Below are 23572 nucleotides of genomic sequence, written 5' to 3' on the forward strand. Positions count from 1 at the left end.
ATCAACCCTGCCTGTGGTAATGCTTCACTTCAGCCTTCAGATGCTTGGTGACTCCTTTTCGTAATTATTTTTATAACGAAGTTAACACTGTTATGGCTCTTTTTTCCACTTTGAACCCCTTCAGGTTCTCCAAATTCACTCCTTACTTCTAATCGTCGCAATCTTTTCAATCTTCCCATGCTCCGTTGTATTTCTGACTTTATCCCTTTAGCCCCTGACAAACCATTAAGGGGCATATTATCAAGAACGGAGTTAAAATTATCGCCGGTTTAGCGGCAGAAAACTGCAGCTAAAGCGGTGATAATGGGCTTGATAATATGCCCTGCAGAATTCCAATAGAAGCCAAGGTTACACCAGAACATGGACTTCTATTGGAATTCCCAGGGCCATATTATCAAGCACATTATCGCCGCTTTAGCGGCAGTTTTCTGCCGCTAAACCAGCGATAATTTGTTAATGCTGATCTTGATAATATGCCCCAAGGTCGGTCTCAGTACTGTCTTAGCGCTCATTTGTCATCAAGTGGCTAATTCTGAATAATTCTGCTGCCCCAGTACTGAGTGATCTCTTCAATCTTGCCATCTCGTACAATTCTGTTTCACAACAATATAAACAGGATTGTCCCACTTTTTAAAAAGCTCACAGTAGATTATGATCCATTTCAGACCCACATCCCTTCCCCTACTGGATATTGACATTCTTGAGAAAGAAATCAATAGCCAACTGTCCATCTCTCCTGAAAAGAACAATATTCTGGACTGTATCCAATCTGGCTCTTTGTCCATTGCACAGCAATTCATCGCTCCTTGTGCCCTTCAATGATGACCTCAGATTACTGTCTGACCTTTCATACCTTAGCAAATACCATCCTGCTATCTAGCTTTCACCAGAATGACATTCGAAAAATGCTTTGACCTCGATTGTTGCCTAAACCATGTACCGTGCTCAAGCCATTAACCTCCCTCTATTGTTACTCATGGGGCACCTTAGTGTTCTTTGCTTATCTCTACCCTCTTCAATATGTGTATCTTTGTCCTTGCTGAATTCATTAGATCTTTCCGTCTCTCTGTGATGACCTACACCGAGGGCTCTTATTTCCTCACCCCCCCTGGATGATACTTAGGCTGATGTGTACAGGAACTTTAAGATTGGCTCTCGGCAGTTGTCTTCTGGATGAGCTACAACTCTCTAAAGCTCAAGACAGAACTGACAGAAGCACATGTTGCGGCAAGAGTACTTCATTTTATTTTCGGTATGGTGGCCATCTGACCGTGCCTCTGCTCCCACTCTAGTTTCTGAGATGGGGAATCTACACTTCTATGTTGATCACTCTGTTTCTCTCTCCACAAAGCTCAGCAGTCTCTTCCTTCTTTCATCATAGCTTTCTGCATAAGTTAACCCTGTTTATTCTACTCTCAACTTGTCAGACAGTAGTTCATCTTGTTCTACCTGCATACTCACTCAAAGAACTAAAGCTCAATGCACAAGGTGGCAGCTCTAACTCAGTTTCTAAAAATGGATTTTGTGCAAATGTGATACAAAATGTTCTCTCTTTGATGTATTGATGGACAACAAAGGAGTAAAGCAAATAATGTAACAAATGGCGGAACCTTCACCCTCGAAAATGTGGTCGTTGATATTTGGAGTACTTTTTCTATTGGTGGGGTTCTCTCTGAGGAAACCTAATCTATGCAGGGTGCAAGCAGTGTGGGTAGTTGACCCCAAATTAAAACCGCGTGGTTTGATGAGGAGGTTAGGAGAACTCGTAATAAACATTACAGACAAAAATGCATGCCGGTGATATATTGTGTCAAAGACTGAGATTGAATTGTATTTGCAACAAGAAAAAGCCGATAGGAAGGGAGGCCCATTGGAAACGGTGTTAAGAATCTTCCTCAGAGATGACATACACGTTTTTTGAGGATGGTATCCTCCTGACACAGGAAGCTCTGATGCCAAAACATAACACTATGCAACAAATATAGATCAGAATAGGTATTTAAATTAATGGTATAATTCGCGTTCCCGAATATTAAGGGTCCAGTCCAAAAATAGGATGAGATCAGACCAGAGGTGGCACTGAACCCTAACATAGAGGAAAGTAATTTCATCACACTAATCAGTATTTCAAAGAACTCTTCGCAATGGGCAATCTAAACCCACAAAGCAATTACTGGCTACGCCCGGACCGGGTCCTTCTGTTGTCGAGCTGTTACGGAGAACGCCCGCTCCTCCACCCTCTCCCACTCCTGCTCACCTGTCAACGGCTCACCCTTCGGTGGTCGGCCCCTCCTCTGTGAAGAAGATCCCGTGTGAGGCTGAGAGAAGGCTGTCAGAAGGCGGTGCTTACGATCAAGAGGGAGAGCAGAATGGAAAACTTAACGGTGGTATATTGGCAAGTGGAAATTCAATGATCCCAGACTCAGAAGGTATTGACTTGCATTCCTCAGCTCATGTTTTGCCTTTGTCTGTCCCTACTCCTGCGGACATTGTATCTGTGCCTATGCCTGTACTTTTGCCACCAGTAAGCTCAGATTTGCAAGATCTTAACCTACCCCAAATAAACTCATTGATAGCGTCTAATGGACCTGGGGCGGGTGCTAATGCTGTAATAATAACACAACCTCTGGTGGCTTCCTCTCTTGAAACAGGGGCGATTACCGACATTACTGACACTACTGGCATGTCTCTGATTAGCGCACTAAATGCACCCAAGAATGTTGCACAAAGCATGGAGTGTCCGGATTCTAGGGGGGAAACCTACAACGATCGTGCTGCATCTGACTCATTGGACACCGATAGGGACCCGTCTGACTTCTACTCAATATCCGAGGGTCCTGAAGATCCCAGGTCGTCACATGAGTCGGATTTAGAATCAAAGATCAACACTGGTTCTGCCATTAGTGCAACGGAAAGTGACAACGATCTAGCTCAGGGCGAATCCAGGAGAACCGTGCTGAGAAAGAAAAGGAGCCATCATGGTGCGTCAGAATTAACTTGGGATTATTCTCCAACACCAGCCCTCAACCCTGAGGAGCAAACCTCCGCTTCCCATCCTGACTTATTCGACTCTACAGACCAGCAAACTGCTACATTGACAACAGTAATGGATACTGTTCTTCAGGCCATCGCCTCCCATCGGGAGCAGACCTCAAGGGATGGTCGTAGGGCACAATTAGCTCTACACAAGGTACAGGGTGTAGTCCGAAAACTCACGAAATCTGTAGCGGCTTCTACTGTAAGAATGACTGAGATGGAAGATCGTATAGTGGTCAACGAAGCAGAAGCCACAGTTATCCAGGAGCGGGTGGAAAGCCACGAGGAGGAACTAAAGGATGTAAGATGGAAGCTAGAAGATTTGGAAAATCGCCTTCGGCGCAACAATCTTCGCGTCCTCGGAATTCCTGAAAAAAGCGAGGGCGAGGATATACGCTCTTTCATTGTTCAACTATTTAAAGACACACTCCCCGAGCTCGCGTCCTGGAATTGGGACTTGGAAGTCCAACGAGCACACAGAATTCCATTCACCTTGAAGGCCTCTTCACCGCAGGGGAGATATCCGCGTGCAGTATTGGTATACTTCGGAAACTTCCTTCTCCGCCAGGCCATTGCTGACAAAGTGAGACCTGAAGCTCGGCGTAGCAGAGGCTCTATTTCTTACTTTGTCAGGCCTGATTTTTGCCATAACACCGTGGAGAGGAGATGGCGCCTTCGCCAGCTGATCAAACCCTTCCTGGAAAAAAAGGCTCAGGTGTACCTCAATAACCCTGCCAAACTCAAGGTCATTTTTAATGGCCAGGTTAAATTCTTTACATCGGAAATAAAAGCTAAGGAATTCTTAGATAGCCTGACCTGAAGTTTTTTTTTGTTTTGTTTTTTTGACCTCATGTTTAATAGTTGAGTAGCAGAGTTTTTAGCTTATGCTGAGACTGACCAAGGGTGAAGTGGATATAATGAACTAGGGTTGACTATAGGTGAACACCCTTTTTTTCTTGGGTGGCTATCCTGCAACTATCTATCCGGCATATATATATATATTTTTTTTTCTTAGGCAAGGAGCTTTGGACACTGAAATAGGTTATACGAGATAGTATAATTATAATTATAGTTATATACTGTGTTTTGCATTTTTCTCTTTTTCTTTTCTCTATTCTATCCATATTCTATCTCTAATATATCATTTTGCATTTTCTCAATTCTATGAGTTTTTTGAGCATATAAGTCTTTTTTTCTCGTTAGTGGTACTGGTCATGGGGTGTTTCACCATCTCCACAGACTCTCACAGAGTCTAAATGCCTCGGTGGTTGGTGTACGGGGGGTGGGGGGTGGTGGGTAGGGGATGGGTAAAATGTATAAAATTGAGCAAATTCATTCGAATAAGACAATATCAATATCAAACATTGCTATGTATGCTGGATCTAATGATGGTAACAAGAAGGAATCAGTTTATAAATTTGTGGTTTGAAATCTGTTGCTGCATGCTTTATTTTGTTTTAAAGGCCAGGTTCGGGACCTATCATCTTAGATGGGGAGAATAAAACTCTGCAGCTGGAATATCGCAGGTCTTAACAATAGAAATAAAAGGGCACAACTATTTCAATTGTTGCGACAAGATCCTGTGGATATTCTATGCTTACAGGAGACCCATATTGCATAATGTGATAAAGAATTGCTAAAGATCCCAGGGTACAAAGTGATTGTAGCCACTTCTCAAACATCAAAAACACGGGGGGTTGCTATTTTAGTGAAATCTGCAAATGGCGATCCTAGACGCAGACTAGCTGATAAACATGGCAGATGGGCTATAGCTCAACTAAAATCAGGTCTTACTATCTGCACAATATATGGGTCAAATCTGGATGATCCCCTAGTGTTTAGCGATTTAGAAATAGAATTAGCTTCTTGGCCGGGCCCCCTTATCGTTTGTGGGGATTTTAATATCGCATTAGGAACCTGTAGAGATAACCAATTACCTATGAACTATAAAGGACGTAAGCCTAAGGTTTATAGGGTCCTACGCCAATTAATAGACAGCCATAACCTGCTTGATGTCTGGGATATAAAGAAAAAAAACGATTCCGGATTTACGTATTTCTCATACCCGCACAACAAGTATGTCCGAATCGACTATATTTTGACATCTTTAGCGGAATCGGATTTGTTGGATATAATTAAATCTCCAAAAACTATTTCTGATCACAACGCACTTACCCTTATCTTCGATTTGTCCAAATTTATGAGACCTAACCACCAATGGTCCTTTGATAGAAAGCTTCTTGTTACCCGGAATATGTAACTAATATAACCTCTTGGGCTCAGGCGTTTTTCGATTGCAATCAATATAGTGCACCCAGACTGATTGTTTGGGATTGCTTCAATGCAGCATTAAGAGGTGAAACTATATCGTTTGTGTCCAAATGTAAAAAAATAGAGGATAATATCAACCTGAAGCTTAAATTAGAATTATCTAATCTCGAGGCTTATCATGCTACCCAGATTCATCAAGGAGATTCATCCTCTGACACTCTCCAAAAAATACTAGTATTAAAGACTGAAATTAATAGCTCCTTAATTCGAAAAGCTGCTGAAACATATCAAGCAAATAAAACCAGCATATATGAATCTGGAGAAAATGTAGGTAGGCAACTAGCCCTCCGAACACGCCAAAAACAATCTCATAACAAGATAAAGCTGTTTGAGTATGAGGGCCAGCAATACACCACCACACAGGATATTGCAAGGGCTTTCCGGACGTATTACCAGAAGTTATACCACAGTGAAGATGTATACTCCGGGAGAGATATAAAAAACTTTCTTAACACTTGGATCCCACCGCTAGACCCCAATCTCCTGATTGAGGAATCAGTCAAAGAAGATCTTGAAAGAGAAATCTCAATCACGAAGCTGTAGCTTGCCCTTTCTGATCTAGCAAATGGTAAAGCTGCAGGTCCTTCAAAAATTCCTTTGGACCTTTATAAGGTTCTGGGTAAACAAATACTTCCATATCTACTCGATCTGTTTCTTGGGGTCCAATACCATGCAACACCCCCTGAATCCTGGAAACACACCAACATAGCGATTTTTCCTAAAAAAAGCAAGCCACCACAGCTTCCATCTTCATACCGGCCCATATCTCTTATAAACTCCGACTCAAAACTATATGCTAAGGTCCTAGCTAATCGGCTGAGTGGGGTGGTCGAGCGTCTTGTCTCCCCGTGGCAGCATGGCTTTATTCCCGGGAAGGGCACCACGGATCATACCCGGAGAGTCATTACCCTATTTGACATCATGGGGGCCACGGGGGGAGAGATGTCCTTGATACTTCTCGATGCCGAGAAGGCATTTGATCGTGTTTCATGGCAATTCTTATGGAACATCTTGGAATTTAACAACTTTGGGCACAAGTTCATCAAAGCCATAAAGGCCTTATATGTTGACTCAAAGGCTAAACTTTCCATTTGTGGTTCTGAGTCAGAGTTTATTGAGATACAAAGAGGCACAAGGCAGGGTTACCCCTGCTCCCCGATATTATTCTCCCTTTATATCAATCCCCTAATTCTAAAGCTGCTTTCTTCACCTTTTATTCAACCTGTTAAGGTGCGTCTGTTCTCAACAAAAGTATTGGCGTACGCCGATGATGTGGCTGTTTTAACTACCAATCCTGCTGACGCAATCCAGGAAATTGAGTTAGCCACCCAGACCTTCGGTTCCTTCTCAGGCTACTCCCTTAACAGGGATAAAACAATGGTCTTATGCACAAAAAACACTATATTTGAGAGCCCCTATAAAGTGAAACAGGCTACCTACTTGGGGGTTAGTATGTCCTCTGATGTTAATGACATCAACCATCTAAATTATACTCCCTTGATTAATAAAATAAAAGATGATCTTAGGAGAGTGGATAATGTACACCTTTCTATAATTGGACGGGCTAATTCCCTAAAAATGACTGTCTTCCCAAAGATACTTTACCTGTTCCGAGCTATCCCGCTACTGGCTGGAGGTAGTTTTATTAAGATCCTTGACTCCTCCATGTCTAAATTTATCTGGAGCTTTGGAAAGATTAGAAGAGCCTTACCACTCCAGACTCTACCCCAAGATAGGGGGGGGTTAGCTATCCCTAGCCTAACTCTATATCTATGGGCAACACTTATTCAACATATGGGTCCTCTATTAACGTGTAAAGTAGCCACCACAATTACTATTACATCTTATATCCCTTCTATTTATGAGTTGAGTCTTGGGGTCAAGTGCCAATGACTATTTTTAAGGCAGGTTGAACCATCATACTATAAAAAAATTAAGTTAAAGGTAGTTAAAGATACATGGAATGTTTGGAAATCTGTATCTAAACAACTAGCTATCCCAAAATATACAAAATACACTCCGTTGTGGCGTAGTTCGATTCTTTCGGCCTGCCTTAATGATAGTACTTCTCGGAGGTGGGAACTTTTAGGCATCAACACAGTTGCGGATTTTTATGGCCAAGAAATTTCACCCTCATTTCAGTGGCTACAACAGAAGTATACTATTCCAGCAACTGATCTTCTCAAATTTTTTCAGGTGTTTACAAGTATTCGCAACTGTATACCCAGAATCAAACTAGATAGTATCTATTTTTTTTCAATCATTGGGAAGCGCTCCACTAGCATCGGCAATTTATATCAGATGTTGATGGAAAAAACTATGGATGACTTAGAGCGGGTTGAGCAAGCTTGGGTTGCTAGGCTAGGTAATCCAAATATCGATATCGACCTCTCCCTGGCCCTCTCATCAAAATTGTTCATTGCCTCTAATCTTAAAGCCAAATACTACAGAGTCATATACAATTTGTACTATACACCTGCAAAGCTCTTCTCTTGGGGTTTACGGGCTGATGACAACTGCCCAAGATGTACACAACCTCAAGCGAACTTAATTCACATGTTCGCCGAACGCCCTAAGTTGGATTTATTAAAGGCAATGATTAGGGGATTTTGGACTCAGATATTTGGGCAAAATATACGAGATTCAGAAACCCTCTATTTGATGGGCCATGACGATTCCCTCGGTCATAGTATTGATGAACAAAGAACCATCTTTATAGGTACTGCAATTTTCCGTATTATTCAAGCTGCCAATTGAAAGGACCCTGAGCCTCCTACATTTCAGATGTGGCTTGTCGATTTCTAGCCACCTATAAACAAGAGATCTCAATTTACGATACTAGAGGCAAAGGCAAAAAAGCTAGGCTATTTGGAGCACAGATTTGGGCTTCAATTTCTAGTTGGTATGATAATGTGAGGCCTGCTGTTATCCATCCCCCGACTTGATTGCTTTATTTTTGCTTAACTTAACCAACATTGGTTATATTTAGTTATCTTTTTCTTTTTTTTTTTTTTGTTCTTTCTAGTATCTTATGGTACTTTCTTTTAGATTGTATACTCAGGAATATCTATGCTATTTGTTCCTTTCTGTTTTATTGTGATTGTAATATTTTCTTTTCTTTTTTGTACATCCAATGAACTTGTATTGTCGAATCTTTTTTGTTTGAGTTTTGCTCAATAAAAAAAAAAACAAGGAAGCTCTGATGCCAAAACATAACACTATGCAACAAATTTAGATCAGAATAGCTATTTAAATTAATTGTATAATTCTAGTTCCCGAATATTAGGGGCCAGTCCAAAAATAGGATGAGATCAGACCAGAGGTGGCACTGAACCCTAACATAGAGGAAAGTAATTTCATCACACTAATCAGTATTTCAAAGAACTCTTCGCAATGGGCCCAGACAATTTTGCCAGTACTAATGAGAGAAAAGAAGCAATAGTAGCCCAGTTCTCTGAAACCTGAGGTCTAGGCTTTCTGGTTCAAGCCATGACTGCACAGGTCCTGGACAGGCTCACCTCTGTCTCTGTCCAAAAGAAAGGAGGCAGGAAGTGCTCAGAGATTGATTGATTACTAGCCAAGCTTTGTCCACTGAGGAAAGTTATTGTCAAAGCACTTAATGTGTGCAGCACTAACTGGGTTTCAGTGACAAAATGCAGTCCCAGGATTCAAACCAGTTTCCAATTTGGCTGGTTTAGTGTTCACCAATATAACACCCCCCTCATTTGTTTGCTTTGTACGTCTAGGCACAGGGTTATCCTCTATCAATCGATGTGTGCTATGAAAACAGCCAAGCTCCATTGACATTCATACTGATCTATCTCTGTGCTCCAAAGGGGAGAGGATTTGATCCGTCGGCTAGACTGCCGAATTTGGTGCATGAAACCAGGATTCGAGCCTCGGAGTCGCGTCCACATCCTGTGATTCTGGGCAAATCACGTAATCTCCCCTTGCCTGAATGTGTAATGTAAATACGGTGCCGTGCCTGAATGTGTAATGTAAATACGGTGCTCATGTAAAGCGCTCTAATACCTTCGGGTCGAGGTTCGTGCTATATAAATATGCACCAAAAAAAAAGGTTGTACCAATTTAAAATGCTTATTTCCAATGATAACAAGAAAGATGTTGCTACTCGAGGAGCAAAGCAAAAATGTGCGCTGGCCCTGATTGTATGGAATATATTATTGGCATATCTGGACCTAGCCCTGCATCTAGCCCAAACACAACTATCAGCTGCCCCAAAAACTCCCTTCAAAAGTAGGGGTGAGTGTCTTTTCTACTAACATCAATATTTTGTTAGATTAACAAATACGGGTTTGTAAACTTCCCTGTATCTTAAAATCATTAGATACAAAACTAAGAGCATGTTCTTCTGCAGAAAAAGGAGGAGGGTCGTAAATTCGGGGCTGAATGGTGTTGCAATGCAGCAAGTTTGTGGGTAATGTTACCTTGGCATGAAGATCGACTGCAAATTGACACTGTAATCTCATCTGGATTATAAAATTGTACTACTTTACATCAAAATGCAAGGTTTGACCACAATTCATAGACTATAGGGGGGCTGTCTCTTCTACTATGTTTGACAACCTACAACATAAAAATTTTACACAGTTGTCTTATGGTTCCTCTGCAAGGTGGTATCAAGAAGGTTACTGCTTTGTCGGAACTGAGGGTGTATTTCTAAAGGAGATACTTTCATTACTTAATTCAATTCTAGTACAAAGTTGTGGACATGATACAGAGCATTTTCAACTAGGTTTTGTAATATGTTTTTCTGTTTGTGTTGATATAATCAACATTGATGAAGGCAGCCTTTTAAAACCAAATAGTTTGGATGCTAGAATAGGGTACATGATCAACAGAAACAAACCCCAGGTCTGACTGATCTGGTACTAATAGTCCGTAGTGGTGAATATACTAAAGTAGACTTCAAGATGCAGGTGAAGAAAGTGAATTGCCAACCTTTTGATTTCCAAGGTATCCAACAAATTCCCTATTAGCCACGTTTATGTGAGAGAACCGAATGTAGAAGAATGTGATTTCCTATTAGTAAACGAGAGACGCCTTCTTACAGAGCTTGGGCTGGGTCAGTTCCCGTTTCTGATTGGGTTGGGATAATGAATGGGCCTAAAAAGGATCCAAAGTTCTGCTGCCTCTGCCACACTGAATCAGAAGCTATTGATCATGTAATGCTAAAATACACAAAGTTTCAACCTATCAGAATTGCATACATTACTGATTTTGAAAAGTCAAGAAGGCTGATGTAAAGCGATACCTCTTTCATGAGCTCCAGTACCTGTATATATCAATTGTAACATTTTCTGCGTAATTGTAATATTGTTTATTTCAATTTTGATTTATTTTGTATATTTTAATAAATACGGTCGGGGGGTCGAAAGATCCCCCGCCTTCCAAAGAAAGCCTTCTCATGTCCTGTTAATAATGTTATGTTGGATAACGGAAGGTGGGGGTCCTCCGGCAGTCCATGGCCATATGTTGAGGCGCATTCCTCCACCCTGCCCAACACAGACTCGTGTCCTCCTCCCTCCAACAGTAGGGACTACTGATCCCACATGGAAAGCGTGGAAAGCTTGTGAGCTGCAGTCTTTTCTTACTCAGAATCCCAGAGGTGGTGCCTTTTTTCAGGTGAGGGATTGGAAGATGGTCCAGATAGGAGACTGGACAACATTGACACCCCTGCACTATTATCAAGCCCCGGCTCTCAGCTTCAGTGCCAGTTTCTGAGCCACCGGACCCTAACAGAGACATGGCTCGGAATAGAGGCACAGGGGAACGGAAGGCAGGGAGAGTTGAGCACATCGGGCACAGCCCACTTTCGCTAAACTTGGACCAGGCGCTGAGTGAAGGTGAGGAAGTGAGCCGAGGGGATCAGCGGCCCTGCGGGAAGCAGATTCTGCTCCTGAGAGAGGTCGTTGCCTCTCACAAGTTCATTTGGCTTGGCGTGTTCGCTCGCCCAGACCCCAGGGAGCCTTGTTTGTATTTATCAGTGCTGGAATGAGGCCGTTACCTCCCTGCTGGTAATTTTCCTTTGTTTTACAAGCACAGACGCTCGCAGGAGATTCAACCAAAACAATAATTGAAAGTGTGTATTTCCTCACCGCTGCGCTGGACGTCGCCTATATTTACTGTGAGATTAAGAGGATAAGTATTAACTCGGCTCATATTCAAAACTATAATACCGTGAAAACAAACATCAGAGCTTTTATGTGTTTAATTGTTTTTTGTGGAACCTAGGAAGCAATGACTCTCAAGGCTTCGCTAAACCTCGGCTGTGCTACCCCCTGAAGCTCCCGCAAAGTACTGTTATCCCCTCCCTGCGGCCTCCCGTCAAGTACTGCACAGCTGAGCGACTCAGTACCAACTCTACTGCGGGAACTTTACAGCGGGACCGAAAGCTTGCACCATATTTGATCTATGCCGGTGAGCGCCTGGGCGCTTGGATTTCAACGCGATGCGAGTGCGGCTGCCATTAGATGGCGGCTGTAAAGAGCATGCCCCAGGCAGTCATGGAGGCGGCGCAGTTAGTTCTGGGTGCAGCCTGCGTCTGCCTGTTCAGCCCCACTTGCCCCCAGCAACATTATACCTACTGTTGTAACTGGAAGAGAGTGGCCAGTGGCAGAGTTAACAGTGGCAGAGTTAACATTGTCAGTGTCACACAGTCGGCAACAGAGGTAAGATGGCCTGGCCCTTTGGCCCACATTCCCTCCCTGATCCTTGTCCCCACGCTGTCCCCAGTGGTTGGAGCTAAGGCAGGGGAGGGAAAGGAGAGTGGAGGGGTGGGATTGGGCCGGTTCGTGCAAGTAGAAGGAAGGGAAAGGGAGACAGCAATGACCTTTGGTGACAAGTAGCCTTATCCATCCACGCTGGATTCTTGCTCGCCACTCTCTTATCCAAAAGAGGCAAATTCCTTCTTTAAACTTAACACAGCCAACGAAAGAACGGCATACTTTAGGTATAAAATTGGTAAACCTGTGTAACATCAACAACAAAGTCTTAGTAAAAGACATCAAGACGTCCAACAGTACTTCTCAACACCTTTTCCTCATAATGACCTTTTAAAAAATTAAGATCACGTACAATTCATATGAAAAGGCTGGGTACACAACAATCAATATGAAAGAACTCTAGTAACGCAGCCCACATAGAACTGGGAGCACTGAAATAACGCTAACAGCAGAGTACAAAGTTCCCCAGGGGGCGTTAAACCGTGTGGAGCAAGGAGTTGGTATTATGAATACCGTGGCTGTGAAGAAAGGGTTCCCTAGTCGGAACTTAGAGAGCCTCACACACCCAAAGTAATAAGCGTGAAACACACCCTTACTAGAGGGTGTCCGGTGTCATCATCGGCTCACTGCCCCTCGTCAGACCGGCGCTGCAATATCTGACGGAGTCCCCAAAGGTACTCTTTTGACGGGGTTCTTTTAGTTCCTTGCCGATGGTGGATGTGGGTGAGGATGAAAAGAAGGTGTAGTCAGTGCAGTGGTGAGTGAAGGCGATAAAAAAGGTAATCAGTCCACTTGCAACTTTAATAACGTGGCTGATTCCTTAGTTAAAAGGGGTGGGAGGGGAGTTTAGAGACCGTAAAAGGTGTACAGAACAATAACTCTACCCCCTAGTGTGGTCAACATGTTTCTCGCCGAAAGGCGATTCGTCAGGACCTAAAATAAAGTACTACACAAAGAAAAGTGAGCTCAATGCTCAATCTATATAAAGAAAGCAAATACAACCTCGCTGGGTCGGAGGACAAGAGGGCCAAGGGGTCCTGCTCTATTTAGGCGACCTAGAGGTAGGGGAACAAAATATAAAAACAAAGAGAGCAGCTCAAGTCAAATGCAATATAGTGACTCAATGTTCAAATCGTGCAGCGTGACTCTTGTGACACAGGCTCCACACTGTGAGAAGTGAAGGGGGGTGGTGTGGAAAGGGAGCATACACCACCCAGATATCACAATTGGGGAATTTCCATTGTGTGTTTTTAAAAACAACCTGTGGTATATAACCGAAGCTTTCAGGATAACAACCCGCCCCTCCGGAAACAACAGTAGGCGTGCAGCATAGGTCAAGTTCTTACCCTAAGGGGATTGAGAATGGGCCCCGCAGCAAGCTCCCGTGAGGCCAGCGTAATAAGGATTGGATACACCTATTGGATGTAAAAATAGGTAGCTGGTAACTGAGACAGGTAAGGTTGAAGTGTAAAGTGGATGTGAATGGTGGTACACTTAGTATTGGCAATAACGGCCCCAGATAGCGCGTAGGACGCTCTCCCTGCATCAATTCGTAATCGGGTGAGGGAGAGAGAGAGAGAGAATGGCTGGGCGGGATAATCCCCATTTGCTGTGGCTCCCTGGGTAGCAGTACTAATCAATTGATGTTAGGCAAGTAAAATAAATTAAATTAAATTAAACACTACTCCTATCCATTGTCGCATGGGACAGCGAGGCAGGTGAAGTGCAGCCCTCAGCCCCTTCAGCCATTGATCAGGCGAGGTGGGGGCGGGTGCATGGTCGAGTGGGCCACAGTGTGATGCTCTAACATATTGTGCTAAGAGATACGCTCCGGGGGACTCCCGGGAGGGTTATGTATAGCAACAGCCTTCCCATGTTTCTATATAGATGGAGACCCGGCGAACTGGGGGCGGGTCAGATGAGTGGTCAGGCGGGGCAGACTAGTTTAACTACCCTCTGCATAGTGGGCCTCCGGTAAGGCTTCCAATCAGCCAGGTGATCTATAGCGGGTCCAGGCGGTGGTCTAGCAACTCGGCCCGATATTGTCCCGTCAACCACGCTCCATGATGACGCTGGGGCTTTAACGGTCTCGAGTTGAGCTTACCTTTGAGTAGACACTGGAACGGCGGAACACCTACCCCTCACGCTCGCGGCACCTGGTCAGGGTGCGGAGCTGCTGGTGGAGGTTTCTACCGGTGTCCGCCCTTTTAAGGGGATGAGGGCGCATCTAGGTTGCGTCAAGCGCATGCGCAGTACCCGGTATGGGGATGAAGGCGCACTGAGATTGCGCTACGCGCATGCGCTGTACCCGGTCTGGGACAATGGGCAGAATTAGATGCTCGGATGGTACAGTGAAGGGGCCATCTTGGGAGTGGCACAACGTGCTTTCACAGATCGCGAATGGCTTCGAGATCAATAGCTCAGGGAGGCAGGTGTAATTAGACCAGAAGGGGGAACGTTACAGGGAATACCTAAGTGAGTATTCATGCAGTGTCCATAGGGAGTGTAATGGTGCGAATGTTAGCGCATATAGTATCGTAGTCTGCACACGATGTCAGGACACTGTCTGTAATGACCGTATGCTGCCGAGACTGCGTGACTAAACCCAGTCAGTCCGTGGAGTAATGAACAAAAGGTGTGCTGTATGAGAAGGATCAGGGTGGACTGGGATGGCAGAAATAGTAAGGGGTAAGGAGTTGGGCTATAGGTTATGTAGCACCATTAGTCAGGGGTTTATGGCAGGAGAGGGATGTCTGGGATGTGATACCATTACAGTGGGGGTGGACTGGTATTGGAGTAGATGGTATCTACCTCGAGACACTCGCCCAGGGAATAGCGTCATTCAGCCCAAATGTATCTAGCTGGAGACGATGCACCCATCTCTGTTCAAGCCTGAACAAAGCTTGTCTAGTCATGGCTGGTTGGGACTCAAGCACTAGCCATTGGATGCTGTCGGCCGGGTGATTATGTTGTTTATAATGTTCATACATTCTCGTATGAGTTTTGTAACATCGTATGTTGCTTTTATGCTCCGTTATTCTCAATTTGACCTGTCTCATGGTCATCCCGACGTAAAATTTGTCACAAGGGCAGATAAGGAGATAGACACACTTGGAGCTGTTACAGTTAGTATGTCTATTCAGTTTCCAAGTGAAAGAGTCTGTTAATGTGATTTCTTTACACTGTCTAGATTGGGGACAAACGGCACAGCCTCCGCACGGGTAATGTCCAATCACGGGTGGAAGGTCCCATAATGTGCGTTGTCCACCAACAGATGATTTCTTAGGCCGTGTATGTATCAGGGAGTCTTTGAGGTTTGTTGTTCGTTTAAATGCAAACCTAGGCTTGGGTAAATCAGTACCCCCTGAATTGAGGATGCCCCAGTGCTTGTTCACTGTTTTCTTAATGAAGTTTGAATTCCTGGTGAAACTAGTGACACATGTTATAAGATTGTCGCGTTCTTTTTGGTGTACTTCTAGGAGGGCATCCCTATGGTTGTTAAGGGCTCTCTTACTAGAGTCTCGTATCAATTTGGTGGGGTACCCTCTGTCGAGCAGCTTACTTTGTAAGGAATTAGCTTCCTGTCTGTAATCGTCCCTTGAAGAGCAATTCCTACGTATCCTCAAGAATTGACCGAAGGGAAGATTTTCACGTAGTGCTCTGGGGTGATGACTGTTAAACAGAAGGAGGCTGTTTCTGTCCGTCTCTTTACGAAACAGAGTGGTACTCAGACCGGCTGGTCCCAGCCGTATCGTGAGGTCAAGGAAGGGTAAAGCTGTCTCTGACATCGTCCCAGTGAATTTCAGGTAGGGATTCTGTAGGTTAATCCAGGTGCAGAACTGATTACAACTCTCTCGGTCACCCTTCCATAGTATCAGAATGTCGTCGATGTACCGACGCCATAGTGTAAGATGTTGTCGGAAGGGGTTAGAGTCGGGATAGATCAACTGGTCTTCAAAGGCCGCCATGTAAATGCAAGCAATGCTAGGAGCAAAGGTCGAACCCATAGAGGTACCTCTGATCTGGTGGTACAACTGTGAACCATATTGGAAGAAGTTTTCCGTCAATGCAATACTTGCACATGCCATGATGAAAGATATAGGGGTAGGCGAGGACCACTCCTGCTGCATCAGGGCGGATTCCACGGCTTCAAGTGTGGCTGCCTGGGGAATGTTCGTATATAATGCTTCTACATCAAGCATGAGAAGTAGGTCTACATCTTCTCGCCCTTCAATTGACTCAATGAGACGTAAGACATCTCTAGTATCTTGGAGGTAGGAGGGTATTTCCTTTACAATGGGTTGAAGAAACACATCACAAAACTTAGATAGAGGTTCTAATAATGAGCCAATCCCAGAGACAATGGGTCTCCCTGGGACTGGACTGGTCCCTTTATGAATTTTAGGTAGAGTATAAAAATACGGGACCACAGGATGCTTCGTCAGAAGAAACTCTGCCTCTTTTTTAGAGATCCAGCTATTGGCTTCACCTTCAATGATCAGACTGGAGATGTCTGTAATTAGTCTGTTAGTTGGATCTGCTGGGAGGAGTCTATAGTGGGTAGTGTTGGCCAGTTGGCGCTTACACTCTGTGTCATAGTCGATGGCGTCTTGTATGACAGTTGCTCCCCCCTTGTCAGCTTGTTTTATCACGATGGCGGTGTCATTGCCAAGGGATAGGACTGCTTGTCTTTCAGCTTTGCTCAGATTATTATAACTACTGGAGTGTGGTTTATTCTCCAAGGATTTTAGTACAGCCTTCTCAAAGGTCAATACCTCAGGAGGGACCATCCCGTCCGCTGGAGTAAAAGTAGAGGGGTTATGTAGACCCGTGTCAGTTTTATCACCGGGAGGTTGGTCCTGGAAGTAGGCCCTAAGGCGTACTTTGCGGAAAAATTGTTTGATCTCACATATTTCTGTAAAACTGTCCGGGATGGGCGTGGGAACAAACCCTAAGCCCTTTTCAAGAGTAGTCGTTTCTATGGGAGAGAGAACTCTGTTTGAGAGATTGACCACTAAGCTCTTCTCCCCCTCGTTATACTCCTGGTTTCCATCGGGGCTGATGTCGATGGCTGGTCCAAAAAAAAAAAAAAAAAAAAAAAGCACTGAAATAACCACTTTTTTTACAAAACCACCCAAACAGAACATAGGAGAAGACAAACCAGTTGATGCCAGCAATTCTACACAAAGTAATGACGGCTATGCTGGAGAACTGATACGTGATATTACAAACCCAGCAATTGTAAAAATAGATGATCACTAAGGACGTTCTAATCCATCCTCCTGTCTAGTAGATTATAAGATCCAACAAATCCCTGAAACAGATTTCAGCTTACCAGACATAAAGATAAACAGCACTCTCTTTCGCCAAAGTAACAATGGAGTCGGCGATATTATATACCAGTACTCCACAAAAAACACCTGTCTTAGTAGGGAACCTTTCTCACTCACCGGAATTTCCGTTTCTACATAATATGCAATCTCTCAATGGACATAGCCCCGTGTCCAATTCTTTATTCACTCTTCAAAGAATTTAGGAATCAGTACTATCTCTTTTAGGGAATGTAATGGAAAACTCCAACCATATTTTGGATACACAAATAGGCATGCTGCAATACTTAGCTGACAAGAGAAGGAAACAACAACTCAAATATCAATTATTACTAACAAAAGGAGAAGAACATGTTGTTGAAAAACTTCACACATCTAAAGACACCTCATTAACTGATGATTTACTTCCACCAAAGAAACAAATGGCGACTCAAACGGGTCAGATTATACAAAAAGGAAAAAGGAAAAAGTGTGAGAACAAAAAGAAATGTTCCCTTAGAAATGTATTCAAAGAACCAAACAAGGGTAAAGACCAACACAAGCTTATTCATTATTATCCAATATCTTTAACCGGCGTAGACCTAAGTAAAAAAGAAACAATAATAATTGAAACCCCTGATCCAGCCTCACCAAAAAAGGAAAAGAGTGTTAACAAGAATAAGAGGAAAAAGATTAAGAAAAGAGTAATAAGAAGATTCGAGTAACGAAAGACCAAGAAGTAAACATTTCCGAATCTCTTTTCCCCTGAACAGAAAGCCCCAGAAAAAGAGCAAACTTCAAAATCTGTAACAAACCCACATTATAACGGGCATCCTCACTTAATATCTAGAGCAAGAGTGAATTTTACACAATTAAATCCCCTGGCTCCAAGTTTTTCCACCGCTGTGAACGGCATTGAGCTGCCTGTACTATTGGTTGTACAACCGATTTAGCAGATCTCTGGGGCCACAATTATCCAAGAACAGCAGGTTAAAACATGTTTCTCAGAAATCACCAACTTATTCCTCTTCCGTAACGATCCATCAAACCAAGGGAAAATTTAAAAAACCTCATCCGAAAGATCCATCCGTTACAGTACAAGTTTGGAAATAAAACTAGTGGCTTTCCCGATCAGATCTAAAACCACGGTGGCCACTGACGAATTTTGGTCTCATGTGATACCGGCAATAATGTTAAAAGAAAGTGAGATCCTCCATAAAAATAGATATGGCGTTGCAGTCGTAAACAACAATGACAATCAAATACAGGATAAATCCAAGGAAAATAACAAATTGAAAAATCAGCACTTTAAACAAACATTCAGTGGCTTTAACAATGCTGTCAGCACTCCCAACAGAAATACAACCATATTGATTAAGAATGGAGAGAGAAGGATCCAGAAGAAAAATGTAGCCAAAAACGAGATTATACTGAAAGAAAATCACTGCGATCAGGAAGTCATCCCTAACGAATATCCAATGTATCAACGTCAAGCACTGGAACAAACCTATGGATACTTAGTATGTCCTGCAAATTTTTAATGTCTACATCCCACCAGGCTCCAAAATGGATGCTCTTATGATCGAAATATTTGAGGAAATAGAAAAGGTGGTGGAAGGTAAAGGATCCCCCTCCATTTTTCTAACAGGAGATTTTAACCAGAAAATCTCGAATGATCTCTTGGAAACAATGGAATATGGCGATCAAGAGGAATCCTTGTCAACACAAACAACACTATTTCCCCCAGGGACCAAAGCAGATAATCGAGGGAAATACTAATCTCCTCTCTTCCAGCAATCAATTTTATTCTAAATGGATGCATAAAAGGGGACATACCTGCAGCCTGCACAAGAAAAGGTAACCTCAGTTCATCATTAGATTACATGATTTGCAGCCAAGACCTGTTTGGGAGAGTATCAAAACTAAGCGCCAAATTTAAACAGGGAAGTGATCATGCGATGTTATATCTCATAACAGGATTAATGGTGCAACCTATCTCTCCAGGGTTTAATATGCATTTGCATAGTCAAGCCAAGTCAAGAGATTATTTTTTTCGGCCTAACAAGGCCATAAAAGCACAATTAAAAAGAAGTACAAAACAATTCATGCAATTTAAATTTTCCATTAAGAAAATCCACTTGCATTAAAATATTGTTAGAAAATTCCTAAGGAAGTTTAAAAGTATAATACATATTTAAAAAATACACATTTGTGACACTTAAGATATAATAAAATCAAATTTGTAAAACAACCAATCACAGTGGTGGAATAGTGTGAATTAGTTGGTCGAGCCCTAACTTTAAAATTGTTCGGCGTGTGCACCACATTGAAAACAGATAGCAAGAAACTGAGTACGCAATGGGCATACTAGGTTCATATTTTAATATCCTAAAAGCCTGTGCGCAATGAGTTGTTCAGAGGTTTCTGCATAACTGCAGTAACCATCGGTGTCTCGCTTTCTTGTACGCCAGGCAAAAAAATAGTACATGTGTTTCCTTCTCCGGTGTATTATTAAATATTGGGCAGCCCTGGGTTGAAATGCCGCCCAATTGTTTGTAAAAACACGTAGGGGCAGTGTACCATGCCTGAACTGCAGATATACCTTTTTAGCAAGGGCTGGCTGTATATCATCAATAATGGGTTCTAACCTATATTGCAGTTTTAACTCTATAATATAATTAAGTTAATTCAAGTTTTTTTTTGGACATAAATATACAAAATTGAGATCTAGGACAAATCAATTCAATAAAACTACTATACCCCAGCACACTCATGCATTGACCACAACATTCTCACTCCATACCATACCACTCATTCAACCTGTCACCCATAATGTTAAAGTAAAAGTACAATTAGGCAACACAATGGGGATCCGACAGTAAGAAAGTAAGATTTTTTTTGGGGGGGGAATCATTTCATTTGTAGCAAAAAGGCATCTCATAAATTACAACAGTATATAGAAATTACAGTGTCATTTCATTTTTGCATGCGAACGTCACAACTGTTTCGCTTGGCGGATTTCCAAAGGAGAATAGACGACGTACGTTTCGGTGGTACATACATTCTTATCACCACCTTCATCAGGACCAATATTTTGAATTGTACAATGATAATAAAATATGGGAGCAGGGGTATCTGACAGAACAATTGTTCCAACCTAACTGTGGCTCTTGTCATCAAAGACCACTTGGTAAGAGCCGCTCAATCCTCTTCTCATTACTCAAAAGATGTGTCAATAGAGACCAATACATTCGTAGGTAATACAAACCAGCCATTCAATCAAGAGACGCGGAGAGCCAAGAGTTCATCCAGGCCTGACGTGATCTCAGCAAACGTCCATAATGCAATACGGACGTTTGCTGAGATTACGTCGGGACTCTTTACACAACATACGGATAAGCATTTCGGATAATATCAGCACTTTGGATTTTCACATAACCATGGATTTTAAACTTTACACGATGGATTAACTCTCAGCACTCCGCGTTGGGTTTAGGATTCATGTTAACATTTGTATACATGGGACAGGATTTCTGTACTATGTTAACTCATGTCACCTCTGTTTGTCTTGTACATATTTCACTTATAATATCACTTGTCACACTTTCTTCACTTTATGTCATGAAGGTAACCTGTTTTATTGCAATACATTTATGCATTTTGCCATATTCGTATTTTTTTTATAAAGAAAAGGAGTAAATAACTCCTTCTTTGGCAAATCTTTGTCCTTTTATGTGTTCTTACTGTTTGTTTTCAAAAAGTCTTTATGTAACTTGGGCATCATTTTGATTATTCTGGTTGCTTCATTATTTAATACATGTTAACTCGGTTATTGTACTACCCAAGAGAACCATTTTTTTGTTATAGCACAAATACCCAGGTTCTGAGGGACACAGGGTCACCTCCTTAACTTTAATGATTATTGGAGAACTTTGACATCAAAAAGGATTTTTTGTGGAAGTGACCTCTGGAGTGGGTCTGTGCCCTTGACTTGGAGCAGGATTTATGTGAGATTTGTGACTTTTTCCAGTATTCAGTGATGTACAGCTTTGCTTCACAGTCTTGTATCTCCTTCGAGGTATGCACAACTCTAAGTTGTGACACAGCCCAAACACCAGAAACATACCTCATGATTTTTTGTGAGTGACATCAGTTTTCTGCAGTTGCAGTATGGTTTGAAACCTCTATCCTTAGTGGGGACATTGTTTCCTTCCATACTGGATTTCTTTCTTGGAGCCTTTGAAAGACAGATGGAAGTCTGAGTGGAGCACCGGATTGCGTTTGAAGGCACGGAAAGAAAGGAACTGACATCAGATTGCACGGATGATATATGCTGTTCTGCTCCATCATTTTTGGAGCGATATGGATCCAGGACATTACATCATGACACCACCTAGCAGAGCATGGGACCACTGCTGTTAAAAGTTTCCTGTTCCAGTCTGGCACCTAGGAAATATTCTAACGGTGAGGAATCTGTAGTTAGACATATCCATCAGAAAAATATAATTGCTCTATGACTAGCTGATAGCCTAAGCTATCTTACTTGTTTTTGTTTTCTTAATCAGGGCCCGCATGTGGCAGGATAATTGGTATATGCTTTGTGAAAGAGGTGGAACATCTAGTACTGTCTGATATCCACCTGTAAGTGAAGAGGCAAAGTGAGTTCCTGAGGGTTGTGCTTAGATGGTGCAAGGAAAATCATGAAAATATTTTTCTTCGCCTTTCAGTGGCATAGCCTTTGGTTGAGCGACATGGTACGAGCAGTTTAAATAATGTCTCCTTTGGGGGCTTGTGCAGAGTCATATTTAGAAGAGAAAGAGAGTGTAATTTGATTCTCTTCTAACACAACCTCAGATGGAAAAAACAGGCAACACAGTTTTTGCCTCTTCCTCGGGTACGTCATGGGGCAACTGTGAAGTGTTTATATGGTAGAGGTACTCCTTGATAGTGCAGCAGTGTTCAATATTCTCAAAGATGGTATTGTGGTTGGTTGCAGTCAAACTCTCAGAATGTGTGGCTACAAATATATATTGATTGGAGAGGATGCAACTCTTTTATAACGTTTGGAAGGTGGAAACTGGAATGATAATCAAACTCAAATATTTTATTAATTTAGAGAGAAATAATTACTAGTAATAGAGAATAACTCTCGAGAATGCAATGTTATATCACAATTCTAGAGATGATTTGTAGTACATTGTAAAATGCTGACATCTGATCATGGCAACAATATTAATAGTAAATTAACAGATAATACGTATATGCTAAAGTTCTGATGTCATTTATTTTTGTTTACTTTGAGAGGGAATGTAAATAAAGAACATGGTCCCACAATCATTGGGAATCCCAATAGCTATGGCTTTATTATAGATCAGGCTTCTGCAATGATAAGCTCATGAGCTCCAGTAGGTCTCCACCTATCTGTAAGCAGCTCTTCTGTGTGCAGTCTAGTCTTTTAAAATCGAAGCTCTGGCTTGGGTGGAAGAATAAATGCATACCTAAATTCATAGTTTGTGTTTGAGAAGAAAAAGTGTCCATTTTCAAAACTCATACACTGATGTTTGGAGACAAATGGCTCAATTTTAAAACTATAGACTTGACCTCTGGTCTAGGTCCACTCTCTCCCAGCAGCTGTACAGTACCCTTGCCACTCCGCAGCAGTGAGACTTCCTCCTGGTGAGGGTTTGCACCTGCTGCCAGATTCCTGCCTGCCTCAGTGCTCTGCTCTGCTCAGCATTCACCCTGTTTTAATTAATTTTTTTCCATTTAATTAAACTCACACAGTTTTAATTTAATTTTAAATCTATTCTAATTTTCAGCCAGTTTTCCTGCCGCTGTTGCCTCTGTGCCCCCTCCCCCTAGATAGCCTCCGCCCCCTCCACCCAGCTCCTCGTCCCACCCTTTCCCCTATTTATTGGCGGCTGCTGCGGGAGAGCATGAGTGAGACCTTGACCTCCGGTCTGGGTCCACTCTCTCCCCAGCAGCTCCGCAGTGTCCACGCAGCGCCACAGCAGTGAGTCCCCCTCCTGGTGAGGGTATGTGCCTGCTGCCAGATTCCTGCCTGTCTCAGCGCTGTGCTCTGCTCAGCATTCACCCTGTTTTAATTTAATTTTACCCAGTTTAATTAAATTCACCCTATTCTAATTTTCT

The sequence above is a fragment of the Lissotriton helveticus genome, chromosome 7 (genome assembly GCF_964261635.1).
Source record: "Lissotriton helveticus chromosome 7, aLisHel1.1, whole genome shotgun sequence".
In the NCBI taxonomy this organism is placed as follows: domain Eukaryota; kingdom Metazoa; phylum Chordata; class Amphibia; order Caudata; family Salamandridae; genus Lissotriton; species Lissotriton helveticus.